The following is a 13,268-nucleotide window of genomic DNA, read 5'->3' on the forward strand; positions in this document are numbered from 1 at the left end:
ATTGACTGCCGGCGAGTGTGAGTCAGTTTCCAAGTTACCGCGTATGGGAACGGGCGGCGGAATAATTCCAAGTCACTTCGAGATTATTGGATTACCTCTCTGATTTGCATAGATCGGTAAATCAAAGGCTATACGCGAGTAACGCGAGGCCAAACAGCGCTAGATCAGCGCGCTGCCCGTCCTTGAACCAAGTCGAGGATCAATGAGACTTTACATTTCGTAATCTCGCACCTCTCAAGCGTTTTGACGCCGCGCACGGACAAAGGAGTAAAATACCGCGGCGAACGGACGTGATATAAGAGCGCTGCGGCAAAATGAAATTTGTTCCCTAATTCGTCCTAAATTAAGCGAAACCTGCTCGACACGGTATCGTCAGTCGTAACACAGGAGCGAAGCAACGTATCGCAATTTATATGTTTCGATTCTCGACTCTCTTCCGTTTACTTCGCACGTTTTTTCGCGCCTTTCCCTTTTCTTCTTTTTTTCGTTTTTATTCACGTCTATGTCCATTGGTCTGCCTCGTATTGATCTTTCCTCTCCCGAAACATCCTTCGGCAAAGAGCCGCTTTCTTATTCGAATAGCTCTCGGTACCTATAGGCGTATGTGCCATGCGAACGACGCGCGCGATCAATGATCTCGACTCCTCCGGTGTCAACGACTTTGACAACCGCGCGCCGCGCCGCACCGCGCGAGGTAAAGGACGGTTAGTCACGCGCGTCCATTAAGGCCCCGTCACGATCGAAATCGCAGATTCGACATGTCTGCCTCTTTAACGATATCCAATCTCGTGGCCGATACCGCCGGCCATCCACCGTCCGGCACCGTCATGCTCCGCGAACACAATCGTTGCGGACGTCGGGCGGAAGAAGAAAAGCTCATCGAGACGTTCCGGCATAGAAGCGCGCGCCGGATATACTTTAAATAAAGAATCGACGTGCGCCTCGACGCGCACCCCTCGGGAAAGTTTTATCAAACGCGCGCTCCCTATATTCGGCACAGTCAGCCACTGAAATAATATACGAGCGCGCGACCGGACGGGAGAGCTGCTGCTCTTAACGTCCGACAGAAGTATGTGCGGGAATATATAACTGTCCGAAAGAGAGAGAGAGAAAGTGGAAACCGCGCACGCTACACACAATTCGATCTCGTCCTTTTACTTATTCAAAGCACTTGTCTTGTATTTTGAAATTTTCTCGCCGCTGGAAATTTAGATATCGACGCTCGGACACATAGTTGCTTTCCATTTACATCAAAACTCAGATAATTCTCACTTGTGATGTCATTCTGTCTTTATTATTCATTAATTCCCAAAAAGGATAAAACGACGTCACAAGTGAAAATTAGCTAAGTTTTGATGTAAATGGAAAGCACCTAATGCGCCTGGTGTGGAATTAAAATTGATTCGTTATTCATCGTCTATACATTCTCGCGATATTTCGTATGGAAATACGTGCTTCAAATCGAATGCGCACGCGTGCTCTCGTGTTTGCGGTATTTATCGCGGTACTTGCTTTGGTAAATAAAAATAAACGCGTTTACTGCATATTTCATCGACCACGATTCGCTTAAAAGCCCGATGCGGCGCACAGAAGAGAAGTAATTAATTTTCGTAATTCGCTCGCATAAAAATCGATCCCTATCTCTCCTCCGGCAGCGGCCTCCCTTCGATTCGTCCTTCTATGGTCGTTCGCGAAAAAAAAATAAGAGAAAGAAAAAAGAAAGGGAAAAGAAAAGAGAATAGGATACCTCCCGGTCTAAATTATTCGCGGCTTCCGTAAACAGCAATCTTTTTTTTTCTCCTTCTCCCCCCCGAGGGAGATGGGCTTCCAGACGACGACGGAGGGAGATATCGGTCACGTCGATTTATTTGCGGCGCGCACTTTCTCGCGCCTTCGGACGACCGGACTGACGTCCTCGGTCGGCGGCAATCTCCGCCGCAACAGGAACAACGTTTTCCCATTTGGCAGTCCGAAACCGAAGACAGCGCGCGACGCCGCCGTCGTGTTCCTTTCCCCGTGAATTTTTCACCCGATAAATCTGTCGTCACCAGGCTCCGCGCTACGCGCGGGAATAAGTAATGACGCTCGCGGAGAAGAAAAGCGGCTTCGGAGAGGGCTTCTCTCTCCCCTGTCCCCTCCTCCAACCCCCTCTCGGCTCGCTTATATACGCCGAGAACCGCGTGCCTAAGTTTCACGCTTGTAATGCCATGGATTTTCTATCGGCGCTTTCCACGAATCTCCCGATATCTTTTAAAACTTCGGCAATTATGCGGGAGATGGGCCCTATAAAGAAATGTCCGTCGCTACACCGCGATAAATAGTTTCGCGTTTCTCCTTCCTTTTTTATTCGTACATTTTACGCGACGTGAAATTTCAAAGAACTTTAGCGGAAGTCTAAAGTGAGCTTCAGATAATCTATTATTCGGGTCAGATTTCAAGAGGACAGAATTCCATTTATAATTTCATGTCGTATATTTTATTGTCTTTTGTGCTAAATGTATTTCGCGATTGTCAAACGTTTCTCTATTGTACAGCATGTCAAATTGTAAATAGAGAATTCTATCCTAAATATTAATTAATAATAATTAATTAATAATTAATGATTCGAGATACGAATTATGGATATCGCCTAACGTGAGTTTTAGGCTCGCGCGACCAAAAGTCGTTATACAATTATTTTCTTTCTATCAACGAACGCTTTTGCATAATAATTTCCTAAACGCTTATTAAGATCCAGATTTTAGTTCTAAAAAAAGGGAGGAAAGAAATTGTGCAATTTTTCTCCGGTACGGAAAAGTTGCTATATATCAGTACGTCCGATCTTCGCGACGCCCGTCAACCGCGGGACGGATCCCGCTCTGGGAGGAAGAGAACGATACAGTTCTCCGCGTATTTCATATACGAAGAGAGACTTTTTCCAGAAACGACGACGACGATGACGACGTCTACTCTTCCAGAAACTGCTTTTAAGACGGCACGAAGTTTTCCCCGCTGCGAGACGGGCACTGACACAGTTCTATCGAATTACTTATCAAAGCCGCAGAGAAGGCTCGCTTCGACCCAGCGACCGCGCCGCGACACGATCGAGCGTCGAGAGCCCGGGAGTACGACCCGATCGGGGAACTCGCGCGCGGGGAACCGACTCGCGTATCAGGTTCGCGTGCCGCACGCACCGTTCGCCGCTTTATTATAACGGATATTAGCGACCGCAAACACGCGACGTGTCTCTCTCGCTCGCCTCCTCGCGTCGCGAACGTGTCACGTCTTCGTGATCGCTGACATCCCGACAGATCCGCTCTCTCGGATCCCTGCAATCTGGACACCTCGATAATCGGCCTTTCGATCGGTTCATATTATGCAGTTTGCGGGATATTATAATAACCGCCTTCCGAGACATGCGCGCTGCGTAAAGACGCGAGATTACTCCTGAAATTATACCGCCGCTGCGAAAAGCGATAAACAACCCTTCCCCAATCTTCCCATCATCCGGGATCGATTCCGATCGCGACGACCGACCGGCCGGGGGAAAAGAGAAACAAACCGGCACGATGATTACAGGCGGTCGAGGAGATCGACGCTTTTAGTAATGGGCGTTCGAATCCTCCTCCTGAAAGTTTCTCCAACAATTCGATCGTATAAAGATTCCGATTGCTTCAAATATTATCGGAAAGCGGAGTTTCTGAAATTCTTGAGAGTCTCAAGTGTCTAGAAAATCTTTCCGGGAGAGTGTTTGCATATCTAAAACGTTCGAAATACTTGAAATAAAATTGTTATTCGTGCCCGTTGAATGAGGGACTGAATAAAGGGATTGAAACAACAACGTTAAGTATTATAAAACGAAGGGATGCAGTTTCGAGATATTGAAGAGACTTTCGAGACTTTAAAAGATACTTACAAGTTTCGATTAATATGCAGAACAAATTGAGATTTTCATCACATGCTCGAAGAAATTCGCTCCTTGCGTCCCGCCGTATAGCTAATCAAGAGACACGGCAGTGTCTCGCGCTAAGTAGGTACGCGCGGGGCGAGACGCACCGTGACTTTTTTACGCGAACGCACGAGTTGCGAGTACCCGAGATTTTGAGATAATTACGTACCAGAAACTAAAGGCGTCTTTCATTGGGGAAAAAACTCACTGGCACTCACAGTGTCTCAGTTTTTTGAATTTTTCAGAAACATTCTCACTAATTCTACCAATGAAATACGCTTCAAGCACTCAGTGCTGCCAGTGCCAGTGAGTTTTCTTTCCAATGGAAAACGCTACGAGTCATCATTAAGTTATGGGGCTCTGACGAAACACACGCGAGACAGTCGGGTCACGGCAAGAGGAAGCCGACTTGGCTCTGGATCGTTACACAATTTACGCACGGTGTTTATGGAACACGATGAGAGGACGGCAAATGAAAATAAGTCAGCTGCTCGGGTCCGCGACGCGAAGGAGTTCCGGATACGGAGCTCTGATTTAATAATCGCCCGGAGTCATCGGCGATTCTAAAAGTCTCGACGTGATTGTGACTTCGAGTCCCGACCGTAATTTCACGGCTAATTTCGATCTTCGACACGCTACGGCGCACGCGAGCCGCGATACGTAATCTATATCCCGTCAATGTTGTTTACAACGATGTTATCATATTTTTTGATGAATTTAAAACGGTAACGACGCGCCTTTTTCATACGTGTATTAAATTTTTGAAGAGATTCTGAGGAAGGGGGAAAGGGGAAGAGGATCAAAATACATTTCCATGATTTAATTATCGAATTGCATTCCGTGTAAATATGGGAAATGTCGAAAAATAAATAACAAACGAAATATTGCCGGTGGGATAAAATGGGATAAAATCGCTCCTGCGATGCGCGCATTCGCATAAAACTTTATCGAAACAACAAACTATTGTTGACAGCAATAAATACTCTCTCGCGTCGGTATTGTTAAAAACCGTTTTATTGCGCGCGACGGGTCGCAAACGCGAATTTCTCAGAAAATTCGCGCAAAATGGAACTTCTTCCTGGGAAATATGCAACTGCGACGCGCGACGATGAGACGCGAATTTTACTACACGCGATAAATTTAGCGAAATGTCGCCGAGCACGGAAATTAATTAATACACCGTTTCACACGTACCGGTTACAGCCATAAATAACGTAAGGCGTTCGAGCTATTATCATACCCCGCAGCGGCGGGGTATATAGTTCGGATTTCTGATATAAATTGGCGACTCTCTCTCTCTCCCCGTGAACAATGGTGGCCTAAAGCATTTTCGTGTTCGGTATTTGTGTTCGGGCAACAATGTAAAAGGGCTTCGGGTGAACATGAAATACGCGTGCACGTCGGTATACCGAAAGTGCACGCATCCATCCAGGTTGCTGGTGCATGCATATGGAAATGCATCTCGCCGTGTACTCGCACATGTACTCGCATATATATGTATATAATATATATATAACCGCATTAGTTTGTTCGATTGCAAAGTCATAAAATCGTGCATTGATCAGAAATGCAAATTTGATTTAACAAATACGAACACGAGTTCAAATGAAACGAAATCGATGGCAATTGAGAATCTTGGACCAGGATAGCGAAAATTATTAGCGCGTTACTACTGATTGTCAGAAAAAATAAGAATTACGTGCCCTTTAGTCCCTCGTATCCCCTACTTTAATGAGCTGAAATAAATAATATAAATAGTTATTTCAAAATCTTCCCTTTTACCTACTATTCTATCATTAATAAAAAATAATTTTAAAAATTAATTTTATATCATTTTTTGTTTGAAATATATAAAAATGTTCCAATAATCCATCGATAAAATGAGAGTTATAATCCCTATCAAACAATTCTTCACATGAGAAACAAAATAAATAAAAAACGATATTTCAATGTATCAAAAAAGTCCATCATATTAGATTTACCGTATTAAATTTTAAAAATTGCGCGTGATTTTCAAAATTAGCATTCTATAAATCTCTTTGAAAAACGGACACATCGAGTTTTGAAAAAGGTAGTGATTTTTACGTCTGTCACATTCACTGTATTGTGCCTGCAATTTTTAATATTAAAATTTTAATATTAATGCCTAAAAATAATCACCCTTAAAAGCCCTTCGATCTGTTAATTTTACTTTCATATGAGCTTCTGTATACTTAGAGGCAACCCTTTATATATAGTTACCTCCTTTCAAGAACGATGCTGATTAAAAGTTATTTCACATAATAAATATAATAGAAAAGACCTTATTTAGTATGAATGAAAAAATCCTTCATAAATTTTCAGCACATGTTCCGAGTATTTATATATTTACATTTTTCATGCAATTTTTTACGATTTCCGCAGGAATAAAAATGAGTTTTCAAGAGGACAGAATATTTTTTAATATATCACAACATAAACTTTTTTAATATATCACTTCAACACATTCCTGAACGGAATTTTTTAGAGCGTATAGATGATACATATATATCTACCATCACGGACACAAAGGATTAACAAAAAATTATAAAAAATTGTTAGAAATGTAATATTCATCTCCAACTAGCTGACGAGTTATTTGTCGCATTGTCGTATGTGAATGGCGGGGGTCTTCTCAAGAATTTATACAGTCGCACCGCGCGCACACCGGTGCGGTGCGGCGATTGCACTCGTCCGTTGTCGCCGCGGGGGGGAATCGTAGACGAAACGAGAGATCGAATTTCGAGAGAGGGATACTTACCGACGTATCGCGGACACGCGTGCAATTACCCGCGAGTTTCAGCGGTGATATATCGCCCGTACGTTTCCGTTAAAGCAAACAGGGCGTGCACACGCGCGCGCGCGCGCCCGAGCCGGCGTACACGCCCGAGTTACAAAACTCATTAGCATACGTAATGGACGCATGGAATTGTGCGGAAAAATAGGTCCGGGGTCGAGGAAAAATTCGAATAAAAATCCCGGCTGGATCAATTTGCGGGGTATCCGCGGGTACGCGCAAATTGCTCCGCTTGCCCCGGCCCTCTCCCCGTTACCGCGGGGCACGTTTTATCCATTCGATCGCGCGCCACAAGCATTTTCGGATTGTGCGCGCGTGCATTCCAGTGACTCGTAACCCGATTCCGAAGAAAAAAAAAACGGGCGCGCCGACGCCGCGAGTGAAAAAACATAGGGTCCACAATCGAAAATAATCACCGATAATTATATCAACTTCTGTCGCGTCGATAAGGAACGGGCCGAGAGGAAAGAGACGTCGTCGCTGAGTTATCTCGTCGGGAGTCAAGCAATTATTGCACTGAAAAAAGGAATATTCTTGATACGAAAAGATCTTGAGTTTCAACGTGGAAATCTGGAAATGAGATTATATTGCGTTAAAGAAAACTTGTTTAAATGAAGTCATTTTATATAATTCGATCAAGATAAAAAGTTGAAATAAAAAGTTAAAATTTTTATAAGATTATAGATTGTTACGTATATACGAAACAATATATGAACGCGTTAATATTTAGTTATTGAATGTATAAGTTTTGATTTGACACTTTTTTTCTGCGTACGAATCGATTGGTTCTTAAACTACTGATAAATTCGTCTTTGCAATCGTCTCGCAAGATATTTTTGAGATAATTATATTTGATTGAATTTCTTCTTCCATAATTTAATTACATAATCATAGAACTGTATCTTTCGATCCAAGTCTTTCCGAGAATTTAATGTGTCATGGGAAGAATCTTAAACTATTGATACGTTCGTTCATGCGACCGTCTTGCATCAGGGATATTTTTGCGATAATTATATTTCAACCTCTTTTCCATAACTTAATAACATAATCATAGAACTGTCTATCTTTCGATCCGAGTCTCTGCGAGAGTTCAACGTGCCATCATGGGAAGAGCATCGTTATTATCTTAAATGTTTCGACTACTGCCGTCTCTTTGCAGAAAAGATTCTACAAGAAAGGTACACTCCTAAAGATGAAACTGTCGCAAAAAGCGTCGAATTTTTAAATGGGCTCTCCACTTCCGTCCCGTCGCTCGTTACGCGGAGCGATCCAGTAAACTCGATGCTCTTACATTTCTTCCGTCGCGTGTCGCGGGAGGATTTTCTTCCGTCTCTCGGCGCCGCGACGACGCGGACGGCGCGGGCGGGCGGCCCGATAATCGCGAGTGAAGAGGCGCTTAAGGAGAACGACGGAAGAGAGGCGCGTGGAGTCTTTCGACGTGAGTCCTTTCTACTTAAAGGACGGCAATCGGCAACGGTGGGTGCTTCCGAGCTTGCACAAGCTCCCGCCGCGCCAGCTCGTGCAGTCAATGTCGGGCGGGAGAGAAATTGCTATGACAGTAGGGGACAGCGAAGCGGAATTTGGGGAATGGAGTCCGCCCGGAGCAGCCGGTCCATGGAAGGAGCCAATGTACCGTGAGAAAGCGAACCCAGTCGAAACGACAGAAATGCCGATGGTGATTCCGGGGGGAGGGGGGGGGGGCGAAACGAGAATTGCGGGTACGTTGCGGGAAAACGTACGATCGTGACGAGGATCTATAAGTACGAACGTATATTTTTCTTTTTACCCTAATTATCTATCATTTTCGAATTGATGTAAAAGAATAATGGAGAGACCCGCGCGGAAGTAATGTGCCGGTTTCCAAGATCGCGGAGCGGAGGGTCGCGTCGTAATTGAAGGAAAAATGGCGGAATAATTGGCAATAATGACAAAGAATGCGGAAAAGCGATAGTACATATATAGGGTATCGCGCGGTAATAACCGGTTCTTTGAACAAATTAAAAGCTAATTTTCTCCCTAACTGTAGCGCCGAGGCAGCAATTGTTCTCGCTTCGATGAAATTACGAAGGGGAATTAAAGTTCCCTCGCGTCCTCTTATTTTTCCCCGAAAGTCCGCGCGATCGGTTTCCGAAATAACAGATCCTATTTCGGTCTGCGCGCTCCGCTCGCTCCGCACGCGGCGCACGGCGGCGCGGTACATACGTGCCCGAGGAGCAAGGTAATGTGTCCCGGAAAAGCCGCGCGGGAAAATTTAATAAATCTTCACCGCGTCCCAATTCCATGCCCGCGGAGTTGTGGCCGCGTGCGCGCGCCTGCCTCGAAGCCGAGTTTCAGCGTCTCGCGATCTTCTCCTCTATACGACTTCGTCTCGACCCTCGTCCGCTAATAGCGACAAGTTACTTCTGACCCGTCAGCGGGACAGACCCTTGCGACGCCTCTATATTTAGACCGGGTCGAACCACCAGAACGGCGAGAAAACACAAAAGAAAGCACGCGAACGCGAGAGCGCGTCCGCTCCGCGTCGCCGGCCGAGATGAAGACGAGAGAGAAAGAGATAGAGAGACGAAACGCGCAAGGAAGGATCGTTTCCGACGGCGATGTCTCGACGTCGAAAGAAATCGGATTATGTCCTCCTCGTGGACCTCGCGACTTCTGGCTAGCAGCTGCGTCACGGAGACGATCGCAAAAACGCTGTCATACTTAAAGAGCCCGCCGCTGCATCTTCGCTGTCCTCTCGACGTTCAACAATAATGCACATCAGGAGACAAAAAGTCTGTCAGCTTCTCGATCAGCTTCGAAGTTGACTCCCGGCAACTTTGAAACTGAGCGAGAAGACACCACGCGAGAAGAAGAGCGTGACGATTTTCAATTAATTAAACGTCAAGCGTGCGACGATGACGTAAAATCTTAATTTCACATTTTAACGTTGGCTTTAATTTTAATTTCGTTGAAAATATCGAAGATGAGAAAATATAGAGAAAAAAAATGTCGGTACTTTTATTATAACGGACATCGGACTGACCGGAGGAATTAATGGACGAAGGCCGGTGTGTTGTTGGACATCGCGGGGCTCGTGTGGTTCGTATTCGTTGCTCCGTGTATACGGGCATCGGCTGTGGTAAGGTCGACGGCTGTATATTACAGTCAGACAATATGCGGCAAAGAAAAAGAACAGCGAATTTATGAAAGCGAGTTGAACACGACGCAGAAGCGTATTTAACGATTCATGAACCGTTTTTGTTCCTATTTCTGGAGTTTAATTTCTGCACCGGTCCTTCGTCGGTAAAAGGTTTCGGTATAGAACGTACATACTCGCGGGCAAAGTCCGATAATTTGCTGATTTATTGATACTTTGACTTTCGTACATGCATTTTTTATATTTATTAAGAGTGGGCATACCTATAATTTTCACGAACGTTTTCAATTAAAGAAACCGAGTGAGAGAGAGAGTGTGTGTGAGAGAGAGAGAGAGAGAGAGAGAGAGAGAGAGAGAGAGAGGAAAGGAGAACATGTTAAAATACAAATTTTATTCTAATATCGATAAAATTCTTTTAAATTACAGATTTGATTGTTATCTAAATATCTATTTGTTCTTTTTTTAGAAATAAAATTAATTTTATTTTCGACATAAAGTCGTTCTGCGTCAAATGTGCTCGTTATATATATATATATATTTATTTATTTGTATACGTTTATTTTGATGATTCTGCTGATGGCGCTTAATAGAAAATTGAGTTTCCCATTTTACCATCTGGTCAACCGTAATTGATAACAATCAAATAACGACGAGCGGCAGCTGCGAAAATTTATCTTTATGCGAGAGAACGCGAAATAAAGTCATCTCCAATATCTTAAGTTTCCTCGAATAAGTTTCCTTCGCGAAGAGAGAACATTGTTTCCAACTGTTAATACAATTTATACACTTAAAAGCGAAGAATATACTTCTTCGAAACTGTCGATTGAAAAAAATGTATCCCTTCGCGCAGTCTCTTTCTTCAGATACCTATGTACCTAAAACTTAAGAAATCGATCTTTGTCGAATACAAAATTCGACACTGACTCATTTTTGTATGATTAAATTCGTGTTCCAATCGACATTTTCCCCGTGTTCTAAACTCTCGACCGCGCATAATGCTTTCTCAGAATAATAGCAGACTCGCAATAATCTTCACGAGATGCTGCAGCGCGCGATTCGCTTCAGAACTCGAGGTGTTAAAGGTTTTCCCATCTCCGGTTAATAGGCATTTCTGACCTATCTCGCAACTTACCCGGCACCGTCGAGAGGAGTATCAAACAAACCGCCAGGCCGCTCATCTCCAGATGATGGATCTGTTGTCTCGCGCAACACCAGCTCGCTTCAATCTCCGTATCGGCGATCCTTCAACCTTCCCACCGTTTCATGCTTTATCAGCCCGAGTTGGTGGAAAAAGAAGCCGGATTTCCTTTCCAGCGCTTTCCTGGACCTCTAGATTACTATTTGCCTTTTGTCTCCCTATTGATTTCGAGTACGAGCCGTTAAATAACGCGGGAACATAAGTCATTGGGTAAAAATGCTTACACGCAGATTTTTTTCCACGTCATTTCGACACGACGTAAATTTGGACATTTCTTTTTATAGCGTCGTAACGGTGAAATAGAGTTGAACGGCCGCTAACGTATTACGTATTTCTAAAGTCTATTCTTTGGAGTAAGTATAGAAAATGACGGAATAAATTTAGTGTGCAAATTTACGTATTTCTGCATTTTACCTACAAAGTTACTTTACAATATTAAACACTGTAAAATATTAATGGACGCAATTCAAACTAATACCTTGAGTTAAATAACGTTTTTTAACTTTTAACTGCCATATGTATATCGAAATTTATTATTTTAATTCTATTGGTTTAGTTAAGTTAACGACATATAGTAGTGTCAAATTATATACAATTTGAGTCATTTTTAATCACTGCTCGATATATATCGTTAATTTAACTGAAACAATATAAATTTAAACCAATAGAGTTAAAATAATACTCTGTTCTATGTGAAAATAAATTTCGACACACATGGCAATTTAAAATAACAAAATATTATTTAATTCAAGGTATTGATTTAAATTTCATCTTTTAATATTTAACAGCGTAATGTGATAAAAATTTAGGTTTTTTCCCCTCGCGGTTTTCCCTCCACCGAGGGATTATAAATGAGAAGCTCGACTATCTGTCTCCGTGGAGGGCCGCTTTAGCGAAATGACGCGCGGAGTGCGGATCTTGTGTATACCACTGTTGTGCCCAACGGCGTCGGGGGAGGCTTTATCTCGCGTCGTCAGGGAAGCGCACCGCGGCGGTGAAGTACCACGCGGCGGATGCTGTGACTGACGCCCGTCACGCTGCCACGCCAAGCACACGGGACCGCCGAGTTCGAGGACCGAGTTAGACTGAACGCAAGAGTCCGCGGTTCTCTCTTCGAGTTCTCTCAGCCCTACCTAAGGTACAAGGCGTACTGGGTATGGTACACACGGAGTTGTGCGGCACGCCCGTCTTTCTCTCTCCCCGTGTGGATAAGACGTTTTCTTCCATCATTAGCCGTACGCATAAATACACACGCGCTCGCGCACACGCGTGAACGGATGATCGATGTGTGTCGCGTGTGTCCCGCGCCGAAAGCGGGATGATCGTCAAAGCGAAAATGAAATCGTCGGTAGAACGACTGTCGGGCTTGATTCGTTGAAGCTTTATTGGGAGATGAAATTGGGGAGTGTAATATTCCGTGAAGAGCGTCGTCCTCAGGAGCTTCGTAGATCTGGAAAATTGTAATTGAAACAGTCAACTTATATTTTATGTTCTCAATGTAATATTAACTCTTTCAAAATTACTTTTAGACGAAAACTAGAAGATATTTCAAAGTTTCTCATCTCTGTGTTTATTGATTCGTATGTTAATTGCCCCAATTTTCTCGGAAACGCAACAGAAAATAATTCTTTATGAAATAACCAGGTCTTTTACAAATCGTGTATATGTGGTTTTATATCTGAATTCTTCAACGTATATCTGTAAGATGTAGAAATTCTTATTTTCTGGAAAAAAAAGATCGACACAAGATACATCCGCGAAAAGCATTAACATGATTCTATTATTTTTAAAATAAAGCTTATTCTAAAAACTAAGTTATTATACATATATGCTATCGAATTTATCCAATAAATTTTTACCGTACATTATTATATTTTGCACGCTGATTTTTATGCTAATTTAAATTATTTTGCCTTATTATCGTTTAAATTATTTTACATTAATTCTTTTATGTAGGTATGTATAGCTATATATGATTATACACAAATAATAATACAGAATTTTATTAATATCATTCTCACAAAATATATTTTCACTTATAATAAAAAGAATTATAATAGAAGGAATAGAAGAAGTTTTTGCACATAGAAAGACGATAGTTCCTCTTATTGTTAGATAAAACCATTCAGTAACATTGTAATATAAAAAGCCTTCATAGAAGAAAACCTTAATATTTATTTTTTTGGCTTAC

This window comes from Temnothorax curvispinosus, unplaced genomic scaffold, assembly GCF_003070985.1.
Source record: "Temnothorax curvispinosus isolate PA1 unplaced genomic scaffold, ASM307098v1 QBEX01010630.1, whole genome shotgun sequence".
NCBI lineage: Eukaryota > Metazoa > Arthropoda > Insecta > Hymenoptera > Formicidae > Temnothorax > Temnothorax curvispinosus.